Source organism: Schistocerca cancellata, chromosome 7, assembly GCF_023864275.1.
Source record: "Schistocerca cancellata isolate TAMUIC-IGC-003103 chromosome 7, iqSchCanc2.1, whole genome shotgun sequence".
NCBI classification, from domain to species: Eukaryota; Metazoa; Arthropoda; class Insecta; order Orthoptera; family Acrididae; genus Schistocerca; species Schistocerca cancellata.
Genome location: NC_064632.1, coordinates 451,099,873 through 451,112,930, shown reverse-complemented (window position 1 = coordinate 451,112,930; position 13,058 = coordinate 451,099,873). Strand labels below are relative to the sequence as shown.

General features: G+C 38.8%; 1 pseudogene; it reads left to right on the top strand.

Annotated features, from left to right (window-relative positions):
- The first annotated feature begins 10,972 nt into the window (after nucleotides 1-10,972).
- LOC126093299 (5S ribosomal RNA) lies at nucleotides 10,973-11,090 on the top strand (annotated as a pseudogene).
- Nucleotides 11,091-13,058: the final 1,968 nt, after the last annotated feature.

Below are 13,058 nucleotides of genomic sequence, written 5' to 3'. Positions count from 1 at the left end.
CTACGACTTATCTTAGAAGCTAGATTAAGGAAAGGCAAACCTACGTTTCTAGCATTTGTAGACTTAGAGAAAGCTTTTGACAATGTTGACTGGAATACGCTCTTTCAAATTCTGAAGATGGCAGGGGTAAGATACAGGGAGCGAAAGGCTATTTACAATTTGTACAGAAACCAGATGGCAGTTATAATAGTCGAGGGGCATGAAAGGGAAGCAGTGGTTGGGAAGGGAGTGAGACAGGGTTGTAGCCTATCCCCGATGTTATTCAATCTTTATATTGAGCAAGCAGCGAAGGAAACAAAAGAAAAATTCGGAGTAGATATTAAAATCCATGGAGAAGAAATAAAAACTTTGAGGTTCGCCGATGACATTGTAACTCTGTCAGAGACAGCAAAGCACTTGGAAGAGCAGTTGAACGGAATGGACAGTGTCTTGAAAGGACGATATAAGATGAACATCAACAAAATAAAAAGGAGGATAATGGATTGTAGTCGAATTAAGTCGGGTGATGCTGAGGGAATTAGATTAGGAAATGAGACACTGAAAGTAGTAAAGGAATTTTGCTATTTGGGGAGCAAAATAACTGATGACGGTCGAAGTAGAGAGGATATAAAATGTAGACTGGCAATGGCAAGGAAACCATTTCTGAAGAAGAGAAATTTGTTAACATCGAGTATAGATTTAAGTGTCAGGAAGTCATTTCTGAAAGTATTTGTAATGAGTGTGGCCATGTATGGAAGTGAAACATGGACAATAAATAGTTTGGACAAGAAGAGAATAGAAGCTTTTGAAATGTGGTGTTACAGAAGAATGCTGAATATTAGGTGGGTAGATCACTTAACTAATGAGGAAATATTGAATAGGATTGGGGAGAAGAGAAGTTTGTGGCACAACTTGACTAGAAGAAGGGATCGGTTGGTAGGACATGTTCTGAGGCATCAAGGGATCACCAATTTAGTATTAGAGGGCAGCGTGGAGGGTAAAAATCGTAGAGGGAGACCAAGAGATGAATACACTAAGCAGATTCAGAAGGATGTAGGTTGCAGTAGGTACTGGGAGATGAAGAAGCTTGCACAGGATAGAGTAGCATGGAGAGCTGCATCAAACCAGTCTCAGGACTGAAGACAACAACAACAACAACAACTGCTACTGTGAGTATTACTACTACGAATAATAGTAAACCTTATTACTACCACCATACTACTGATTATGCTCCATCAGAACCTAGTATTATACTCCTAATACGATTAGTGTAAAAGATACATTTGTCAGTTACACTGAGAGCCCAGATGAGTAGTATATTGTTTGTATCACTACACCCATTTTCTCTTCATTACAGTGACATTGACACACTTTTGTTGTTGATTGTATTTAGTTTCTTCTATACCGGATCGTCCATACTGTTGGGTACAGTAGTAACTTGTTGCCTTCGGGTTTCACGGGTCTAATGGTTCTGAGCACAATGGGACTTAACTTCCGAGGTCATCAGTCCCCTAGAACCTAACTAACCGAAGGATATCACACACATCCATGCCCGAGGCAGGATTCGAACCTGCGATCGTAGCGGTCGCGCGGTTCCAGACTGTAGCGCCTAGAACCGCTCGGTCATTCCGGCCGGCCGGGTTTCATGGCGGCGCATCATAATGGATCGATTACCACAATACTGACAATCACTGATTTTTCTCGGGTGTTCCTACACCCATTTTTCTTTACTCGTCCTTCACTGCAAGGCTTTTCTCCAGTTCCTTGCGTTCATCTACTTCATCTAGCAGCCTTTCTCATATTTGGCATCTGTTCAGTAAACTGTTACTAAAACAGTATCGGTTAGAACATAAGCAATATGATAGTCCGCTTTTATTGAAGATCGTAAACAGTTTTCCCTCTTAAAGTTACTCTAGCGGCCCTTCCTGAGGCTTCAGCTAAGGGACATTTCCGTCTGATATTATAGGGTGTGTCCATTTCACCAAAGATGGTCGATATTCTCCTACCATTCCTGTTCAGATGCATTGTTATCTAAGCTTGTCTTGCGGCTTGATTCCCAGCTTCATTTCTGATTATGTCAGGAACTGATTATTCTGTGTCAGGCGAATCTCCGTTTTGGGTCTTAATGAAGCAGTTCCTCCAAACTGGAAAACTGAAATTGGAAATTGGGAATTTGTGGTAAGGACTACGGGACCAAACTGCTGAGGTCATCGGTCCCTAGGCTTACACCCTACTTTATGTAACTTAAACTAACTTGTGCTAAGGACAATACACAGACCGATGCCCGAGGGAAGACTCGAACCTCTGACGGGGGGAAGCCGCGCGAAGTGTGACAAGGCCCCCTAGACCGCGTGGCTACCCCGCGCGGGGACTGAAATCAGTAAACACTTCAGTAATGAGTGGCAATGCTGATCGAGAATGCAGTCTGTCTAATATGCAAAAGTCATATAATTCTTAATGTTTTTGTGAAGTATATGCTACGTTGGTCTTCTTTGAAATGTATGAAACTCTATGCTTGACCACGTCTTCTGAGCGCCTGGAATTCGCTAAAAGCTCCCTTTCGATACATTAATGTTCTGTTCCGGAATATTGCATCGAGATACAGCTGTTATCATTCGGCGTTCTTCGTCGTCAACGTATTTCTTCAAGAGTTATTTTACGTGTTCAGAATTTAAATTAAATAGAAACATTGATTCTAATTCTTGCGTTGTTCCCAGAATGAAATAATTGTGAGGGGCGAATCTACACGCAAGAATACGTATGGCATCGGACTTCCAACCCAACGAATTGTGGCCGAGTAGAAACGGTATTGCGCTCGGGAGAGCGGTATCTCTTCCTAAACCGACAGGGCTGCACATTATTCTTGGCGGAACGATAAGATGTTCCCGATACTGGAGTAAAAGATTGGACCGCCTTGTGCTGATACGACCGAAGGGCTCGCCTGGCAAATTCTTTCCACTCCCTTGCACTAAAAACGGTGTTGATATAGGCTAGCGAATGTCCCGGAATGGAAACGCACCACTTTCGGTCTTCATTGCTGGGAAACAACAGAAACGTGTTACGATTTCTTAATTAGCATGTTGTTTCGGTTATTGTAAATAAATGTTATAGCCGTACCTATTCGGGTAAAACATTCATAAAATAGCAGCTTATTTATTTATACTAACAACTCTTTCGGAGGGTACGAACAATCTACTTAAGTTTTACTTCATTGCATTTAATTTTCGTTGCTCGCAGACATCCTCCATCCTTGAGAGAGTCTTTCCTGGATCCACTTCCATCATTTTGCAGACCTCTTTCTTTCATGACGTCCTGCATCGTCTGTTGGTGCTCTAAAAAGTATTGTATTATCTATTATTTCCATTCTAATTCCTGTGTTTTTCATATCTTTGTCAATTTCGGTGAACCACGTGGGTTTACATTTGTAACTGTTTACTGAAATGTTTATGTGCTTGGTTAATCTGTTATAATCCATTCTGTATATGTGGCCATAAAACTGTAGTCTTCTTTCTCTCTTTACATCAGATAGGTTTTCCATTTTCAATTGAGCTATCTGTTTGATATTAATTTGTATTCAACATTTCTATTACTTGTTGGTCTCAGTATTTTCCTTGTAATTCTTCTTTCAACTTTTTCCAGTTTTTCAACAGCACCAAATATTGTTGGTTTAAGTGTTTCTGGTGCATGCAGTGTTTCAGGTTTCGCCACTGTTTGGTAGTGTCTTAGTTTCATATACCAGGACAGAGCCTTTTTTGTTGTATATTTTTTGTCGTTTGTAATGAAATTTCCATTTTATGTAATCTATTTCCTATAGTTACTTTTTCGTCTTGCTTGTTACCCGTTCTCCTGGGTATTTACAACAGTATGAGTTTGATATTGCGTTGTTATGAATTTTAAGATTGGGAGGAGCATCACTGATATTAGTTGTGAAATGCCTTTTTTCAAATTATATTTTTAGACCTGTTTTGTCTGCTTGTTTCTGTTGTTCAGTGATTGTTCTTTGGCACTATCCAGCGAGTCTGTAATTAATGCAATATCATCTGAAAACCTAGATAATCTATGGTGATTATTTTAGGGTTTCTTTCTAGTTGGATGGTCTTAGTATTGATCGATTTTTTCTGTTCTCTCACTACCTTCTCTAACGCGCAGTTAAAAAGTAGGGGTGATAAACCATCTCCCTGTCTTACTCCTGATTTTATTTCAAAAGGTTTTGATAGTTTACCCAAAAATTTTACTTTTGCTGTTGTGTTTCTTCAAGTTCCTTTAATTATTGGTGTTGTTTTACTGTCGAGTCCAGATTCCTTTATAATGCTGTCTAGTGCATTTCTGTCAGTCGAGTCATATGTTTCTTTAAAATCTACGAGAGTGATCACATAATTCAGGTTTGTGGTTTTCCTCATTTCTATTATGTTATTTATATTTAGTATTTGCTTTTCACTACACTTTTCCTTCCTAAATTTTGCTTGCTGCTCTCCTAAACGTGGGTCGAATATTCCTCCAGCTCTCTTTAGAAGTGCCATGGATGAGATCTTATGTCACTGGTAGGAGGGAGACCCCTCTATAATAGTTGGGATCAGTTTTCTTTCCTTTTTTATGTAGTGGATGTATTAATGCCGATGTCCATTCTGATGGTAATCTGTTATTTGTTCGAATTTCGTTAATGATTTCTATTAGACATTGAATAACGTTGCCACTAAAGAGTTTCCACAATTCAAAAACTATGTTTATTTCTCGTGATGTTTTATTATTTTTAAGCTCTATTGTTGGTGGCTTTGAGTCTGGCTGTGTTTGGATTACATTGTCAAAATTAAATTCTTCTTTTAGTGGATCGCAGTTGTGTGATTCTTAGAAGTAGTCTGCAAGTATTCTGAAGTTCTTTATTATTATATGCAGTTTTTTGTATTTTTGGACATAAAATCTGTAAACTTGGTGGTATATAACTTCTTCGATACTTCTTTTCGAATGTTTTATAAAAGTTCCTCTTGTTGTTTTGGCTAAAGTGTGTCTCAAATGACGTTAGTTTCTCTTTAATAAGTTGTAGTCTGATCTTTTTCAGACCTTTTGATGCATATTTCCTCGCTTCTATAAATTTTTTCCTGATTTTAATTGTGTTCCAGATATTCCAAGTTCCTTGTCTCTTTATAATTAACTCAACACGATAACCATTCCACCAAGCATGTTTCCATTTCCTTTTAAGAGGGATAGTTCCTTCTGCAGTCTCCATAACGTCTTTTGAAGTTGTTCTCAATATTTAGGTCTTCTTCTTTCCAACTGCATTTTGTAATCATTTTCTCTAGATAACTTCTGTATGTAAAATATTCTGGGTTGGTATTGGTTCCTTTTCCTAAGTATTGGTCTAACCTTGAATTTAATGATAGCCAGGTAGTGGTCTGAATCTAAACCAGCGACTTAGCAACTTTTACATTAAGTACCTCCACTGCAGAGTGTCTGCTTACAGCAATGTCATCGAGTTGCTTTTCACCACAAATCGAATTTGGTGATACCCACATAGCTGGTTTTCTAGGAAGTTCTTTGAAGAACTTAGATTTTAGTACTGTGCTAGGCTGCATGCGTAGCCAGGAGTTTTTCTCCGTTTAGCTAGGTTCTTGTATATGCAGAGAATTTTCCTACTACTGATCTGTGCTGACGTTCTTTGCCATTTTGGTGCATTAAAGTCTCCAAGTACTAAAACTGTGTTTTTCGATGGAATGTAATATAGGATGTTTGACATAATCTGTCAAAAAATTCTGTTTTCTCTTTCTGTGTTCTGTTTTTCTCATTTTTTGGTGCATGTGTATTTGAAATAGTGTAAACTTTGTTTGATGATTTAAATGTTAGTGTGAAAAGTCTTTCATTGACTGATTTAAATTCTCTTATTCCGTTTAATATGATTTTGTTTACAATGAAACCTATTCCAAATTGAGATGCGTTTTCCATAACTCTGTTTCCTGGTTTTCCCTTAAATATCCTGAATCCTTACCATAATAATTAGGAATGCCCGCAAACGCAGCTCACACGCAGTTGACCGCGGTCTGTGCCTGCCAAAGTCAATCTATGTGCGTGTTTTTATGTGTGTAAAAAAGTGAAGTCGATGACTTCACATGTGTTACAGTGACTACACGAAAATGTGTATTCTAGCATTATTGAAAGGTCGAATGTAATTCCTTCTGCAAGCGCACTGACATATGTCGGTCAGGGAACTTCTATGAGGTAAATTAGGCACAAACACCTTCCATATTTCATCGTGTTGCTATCTCCGGGTCGCAAACAACCGAATATGGTGAAGCCTTAGGCCACAAATACAAACACACCGCGCATCCCAGTATATTTGCCATACCGAGCTTTGAAACCAACATCAGAGACACACGATGAGTGGAATAAAGCAAGTCACTGTTATTATGCACAAAGCGAACTTAAGTTGACAGTCAGATTTTTTCTTATTTATTGTAGAAATCGAGCTCTGATTTTCATAACTGTACAATTTACCATATTTGTGATACTTATATACATCTACAACCAATGTGATTTCTGCGAATTTATAGAAGCGAGGAAATATGCGGCAAAAGGTCTGAAAAAGATCAGACTACAACTTATTAAAGAGCAACTAATGTCATTTGAGACACACTTTAGTCAGAACAACACGAGGAACTCTTACAAAACATTCGAAAAGAAGTATAGAACGTTCTTGATGATTTCTTCGATTTCCTCCATTGTTGGTGGCTTTGAGTATGGTTGTATTTGGATTACATTATCAAAATGAAATTCTTCTTTTAATGGATCGCAGTTGCGTAATTCGTAGAAGTAGTCTGCAAGTATTCTGAAGTTCTTTATATTATTGTATGCAGTTTCTTTTATTTTTGGACATAAAAGCTGTTAACTTCGATACTTCACGAACGTGTGGTCATATGGATGGTTCGAACTGAACGGGAAGGAAACTTATTATTGTGTTTGGAACTTTGTTCTTCTTTTCTGTTTTCAGACGATTCGTCAAAATACCTTTGTAATATTTCTTATGTATTATCTGTCTCATACGATTTTTACAAAATAAATTATGACAGTTAATAAATCTAGCTCAGATCTCAAACACCTTTATGACAAGAAGTATTAGAAAATGTAACTCATAAAACTGTACTACTGAGTCATATCGTTAACATTTTGTCACCTCAAAATCTTCGTAATTCTTTGAGTTGTGTGTTTGAGGGTCGATATAAATCACAGAATTCTGCACTGTTTCTCAATGCATTTGTATGGTGGAGGATTTCGGTGGAGTGGGATTCGGGCTTGGGGTTGGGCAGCGATGCGGTTACTTTGACAAAGATAGTTAGTAAACAAAATTATTTTAAATTGATTAAATTTTCTTCAGCACAGTAACAAAATAATTTGAAGTTAACGCCTCCCCAGTAACACTAAGATAGGAGGCGATAACAAGAACACAAACATTTCACAATATTCCATACCTTAGCCCCAAAAAATAATAAGAACAAAATGAAAAATATTGGAAAAAACGAGAAAATGTTTCGTGAAATCATTTGTCCCAAAGTAAGAAATAAAATAGTTCAAGGACACATTTGACGAGCCTTTGAATGATGTTCTACATCAGGTATATCAAATGAGATGCCAATTAAGAATTTAAAGTTCAATGGTGTACTTACAATCTTAGAATTCCAAACAGTGCTAGAGAATATTTGTCTATTTGATTTTCTTTAATTACCTAACTACATTTGATGAATTAAATCTTTCTCAGAATGAGTTTTCACTGTGGAGCAAGGTGTGCGCTTGTCTGAAACTTCCTGACAGCTACAACTGTCTACCAGATAGGATCTCGAACATGCAACCTTCGCATTCCGTTAACAATTGCTCTACCAACTGCTCTACCCAAGCACGACTCATGACCAATCCTCAGAGCTAAACTCCCTCCAGTATTTAATCTCCTACCTTCCAAATTTATGTTCTATCTTCCAGGAGTATTAGCAGAATAACGTATGTGAAGTTTGGGAGATGGGAGATGAAGGACTGGTGGAAGTAAAGCTCTTTGGGCAGATCATGCATCGTACTTGGATAGCGTAGTAAGTAGAGTATTTGCCCCCGAAAGGGAAAGGTCCCAGGTTCGAGTTCTGGCATGGCACACAGTTTTAATATGCCATGAAGAATCAATCAAATTTTTTTTTACAAAACTATACCTCACGCTAGTTACTTTGATACCCCATCTGTCCATTTCCTACTCTTCAATTAGCAATGAATCTCGGACAAAAAGTTTTGCCAAACACACGGAAGTCGGAAGGTGTGAGGTACGGGCTGTGGAGTGGATGAGGAAGAACAGTCAAATGAAGTTTTGTGAGATCCTGACGGGTGTACTGATTTGTTTGAGGCCTTGCGCTGTTGTAGAGAAGCAGAAGTTCGCTTTCAGCTTTTTGGTGATTTCTTCAACTTCCTGAGGGTAACACAATACACTTCAGAGTTCATCGTTGCCCCATGGGAGAGGACAACAAACAGCATAATCCATTCAGAGTCCCACAAGACCGTCGCCATAACTTTACCAACTGATGGTGTGGCTTTAAATTTTTCTTCAGAGGAGAGGTGGTATGGAGCCACTCCATGGATTGCAGTTTTGTTTCTGGCTCCGTGTGATGAAACCATATTTCATTGCCTGTGACAATTTTTTACAATGAATTTTCACAATCTGCCTTGCAGCGCACAAGCAATTCGACACAGACAGTTCTTCGTTGTTCTTTACGATCTTCTGTCGGGCAACGAGGAGCTCAGTGGGCACACATCTTTGAATAGAGCAACTGGTGGACGAATGTGTCAGCACAGCCAACAGAGACGTCCGGTTACGTACAGCGAGTTGTCTGATTGCGATTCGTCGAAATATTCGAATAATGAGACTGTCCGTATGTTCCAGCATTGGTGGAGTGACAGCTGTATACGCCCGATCGGCACTTGGAAGATCACGTAGTTTTGTTCGATGATGACAGACGCCTCGCCCAAAGACTCACTGTGCTTTTGTTCACTGCCAGGTCTCCGTAGACATTCCGCAAGCTCCTCTGGATACCTGCGATGCTCTTGTTTTCAGCCAAAAGAAACTTAATGACAGCTCTCTGCTTGAAATGTACCTCCGTTACAGACGCCATTTTGACTGCTTTGTATAGCACCTCCACCTATCGGAAATTTATGAAACTATAGTGGCTGAAGCGGTAATATATCACGATTTCCCACAATAAATTCCGCATTTTTCAACCTAACCTGGTCGAGAAAAAAAAGTGTTGCATAACTTTACACTCTGCTACTCAAGTTTCCCTCACAGCATCTTGTTTGTTAATAGTCTGAAAACATCTGTTCAAATTCAAGAATACTAATCTTGGTCCTTCATGTATATTTTTGTATAAACTAAACTGCAGTTAAATGTAGTTTCAAATGGAAGAAAACTAAAAATTTATGTGATTGAAACTTGTGAATAAATATTTTCCTTGCCTTTATATTGATGAATCGATCGATAAAATGCATCTTACAGTTCACTGTGAACTCGAGGAAAAGCTTCTTGCATATTTCTATGAAATGGCGCGTTTGTCTGTTTTCCTTTAGGTGTTAAATGTAAAGAAAAATTATATATTGTTAGCACCTCATCTAACTTTCTTTCAATACCAACGGACTTAGTGTCAAAAATTTCAGTGAAGAATCTTACTCTTTCCATAATAGCTAACCATAATTTATATTTCCTTTTCAAGACAAGATCCAAAATAGTCCTTCTTCCTTCAGTGGGAAAACCGTTACCCATATTACTGATTCTGCAAAAAGGAGTTACAAAGTTCATATTCAGGACGAAAGAAATAATGTAATTAACATTTAATAGAGTTCATATGTGCTCTTATGAGTTCGATGAATGATGGCCATCGCTAATAACTAAATAACATTTATTCACAAACAAATATTCTTCAACAGAACACTATTGCTGATGTGCTTGATAATGATATCACTCCTTAATCTCAGCCCATAGTTCAATTACTTGAGTTCCAGAAATGTGACAGAAAAATATTTGTGGTTTAAAAACTAACTTCTTGGAACGAATTACTACTTCTTTACCCATACGCGAGACTTCGCCGTAATAAGATCCAAAAATCTTTACTGAAACTGCTGCAGTAAAGAAACATTAACGTTTGTTCGACAAGTAACCTGTAAATAGCATCCAAAATGATCAGTATCCTGTTCTACAACTACTTCATGCATTGTCTGTATCATCTTTCTCTATGGCTGAAATACCTCTTGCATAAACTGATATTCCGAGTTTTAAGAATGGAGCTAGAGCATCAACGTTGATTTCATTTAAAGTTAATAAACAAAAGGTTTCAGATTTGTTACATTCAATTAAAGAGCGCGCATTGAAAAAAATGTTAAACATGTTCAGTGTCAAAATAACGTCACATAACTAGGAAGTCATTTCTGAATGAGATCCAAGTAAATAGGATAACGGGTACAAACACTAAACAGCACTACACTTTCTTTCAGCATAAAAAACTCAGATAATAGGAAAACACTGTTAATCTCACTCGGCGTTAACTGTTATTAATCTACAGCACTATTTATTACATTTTTATTACTTTATTTATTTATTTAAGAAATTTGTTTAAGAAAATTCTCTGCTTCATATTTATTTTTGGTATCAACGAAAAGTTTATTGCTTCTGAGATATTCTCTCGAAGAATATTGACCGTGAAAAGATGCAGGCTCGCACCATCATTCCACAGTGCACCTCCAATCGATCTACGTCTCGTGGTATCTGAGTGTTTGTCAAATCTTTCATAAATTGATAAACATACACCTTAAATGAGTATTATTTTCTTCAATTTGTTTATTTTGCCATCGACTAACTAAACATTCACGATGGAGCTTAATGGCGTCGCACAACAATAGCAAAATCTCCAACATGAATACGTCCAATCTCTGTAATCGCTTCACACAGACTCCTCAAATATACATCTTTGGTTACTTACTCCAAGGCAACGGCCTTGCCGCTGTGGATACACCGGTTCCCGTGAGATCACCGAAGTTAAGCGCTGTCGGGCGTGGTCGGCACTTGGATGGGTGACCATCCAGGCCGCCATGCGCTGTGGCCATTTTTCGGGGTGCACTCAGACTCGTGATGCCAGTTAAGGAGCTACTCGACCGAATAGTAGCGGCTTCGGTCAAGAATACTATCATAACGACCGGGAGAGCGGTGTGCTGACCCCTGCCCCTCCTATCCGCATCCTCCTAGGAGGATGACACGGCGGTCTAATGGTCGCGATGGGACACTTGTGGCTTGTAGACGGAGTGGTTACTTACTCCAGAGAGATGCGTCCGTAGCACGGAACATCCAATTCTCGCAGGCTTATACTACTCTCAGCATCAATAATTCATCGCTCCGAAGTCAAAGTTTCTCACCACTTACGATTCATCACAACTCTCTGAAACTGATTCTGCGTTTGTTTCCCGGTACTGAATGTGGTATTATTGTATATCTAATTTCCTGACAAATAAATGAGCTTGCAACATACTTAGAATTACACACTTGGTGCGAATTTGGCACTGAGTATAGCTCGGTAATATGCAAGGTTTTGCAACAGTTTGTGATTTAACTAGAGTAAATCCAAACAAAAGTTTAACAACGAAGCTACTTAAATACAGCGATTAACCTTGTCATCAGTCTGAAACAAATGTCACTGCATTATTTCTGAATGCTCAAACACACAAAAAAAGGTCACTAACAATCTATGTTCACCCTTTACAAAAGTTAAGTTAATGTCAAAATTTTGTAGCGACTTCACTCAATTAGACAGACAGGCAGTATTTCTTATATATATTGACAACGAGATGGTACAATGCTTCATTAGTAATTTCGGGTGTTACATGGCAGCTTATCACTAATATGTCATGCAACATATTTTTATTGTAATATGCACATCCCAATAGTCAGCATAATCTATTCTTTAACACTGTATCATAACTGCAAAGGGTATTCACTACTGCCAGTGGTTGCAAAGCTAATTACTTCTTCTCTTCCTTTCCGTGAGAGGGACCTGTTATTTTCTGCACCCTTAAGAGCACTTCATAGCTGTTTCTGGATATGAAAGTCAACTTAAAAGAACCAGGAAGTCACAAAATACTGAAAGTAGTTCTCCCCAGCAGATATAAGGCAAATAATTCATTACGCACCATTTTTACACACCAGGTGTCTCGGGGCAGCCTCTCTGCATTAAACTGCGTTGTGTCAAATGTTAGGAGAAGTCCTTTTATCATCATCATCATCATCATCATGTAAGACTGATTGTGCCTTTCAGCGTTCAGTCTGGAGCATAGTCCCCCTTATAAAATTCCTCCACAATCCCCTATTTAGTGCTAACATTGGTGCCTCTTCTGATGTTAAGCCTATTACTTCAAAATCATTCTTAACCGAATCCAAGTACCTTCTCCTTGGTCTACCCCGACTCCTCCTACCCTCTACTGTTGAACCCATGAGTCTCTTGGGTAACCTTGCTTCTCCCATGCGTGTAACATGACCCCACCACTTAAGCCTGTTCGCCCTGACTGCTACATATGTAGAGTTCATTCCCAGTTTTTCTTTGATTTCCTCATTGTGGACACCCTTCTGCCATTGTTGCCATCTACTAGTACCTGCAATCATCCTAGTTACTTTCATATCCGTTACCTCAACCTTATTGATAAGGTAACCTGAATCCACCCAGCTTTCTCTCCCATACAACAAAGTTGGTCGAAAGATTGAACGGTGCACAGATAACTTAGTCTTGGTACTGACTTCCTCCTTGCAGAAGAGAGTAGGTCGTAGCTGAGCGCTCACTGCATTAGCTTTGCTACACCTCGCTTCCAGTTCTTTCACTATGTTGCCATCCTGTGAGAATATGCATCCTAAGTACTTGAAACCGTCCACCTGTTCTAACTTTGTTCGCCGCGAGGGATTAGCCGAGCGGTCTAGGGCGCTGCAATCATGGACTGTGCGGCTGGTTCCGGCGGAGGTTCGAGTCCTCCCTCGGGCATGGTTGTTTGTGTTTGTCGTTAGGATAATTTAGGTTAAGTAGTGTGTAAGC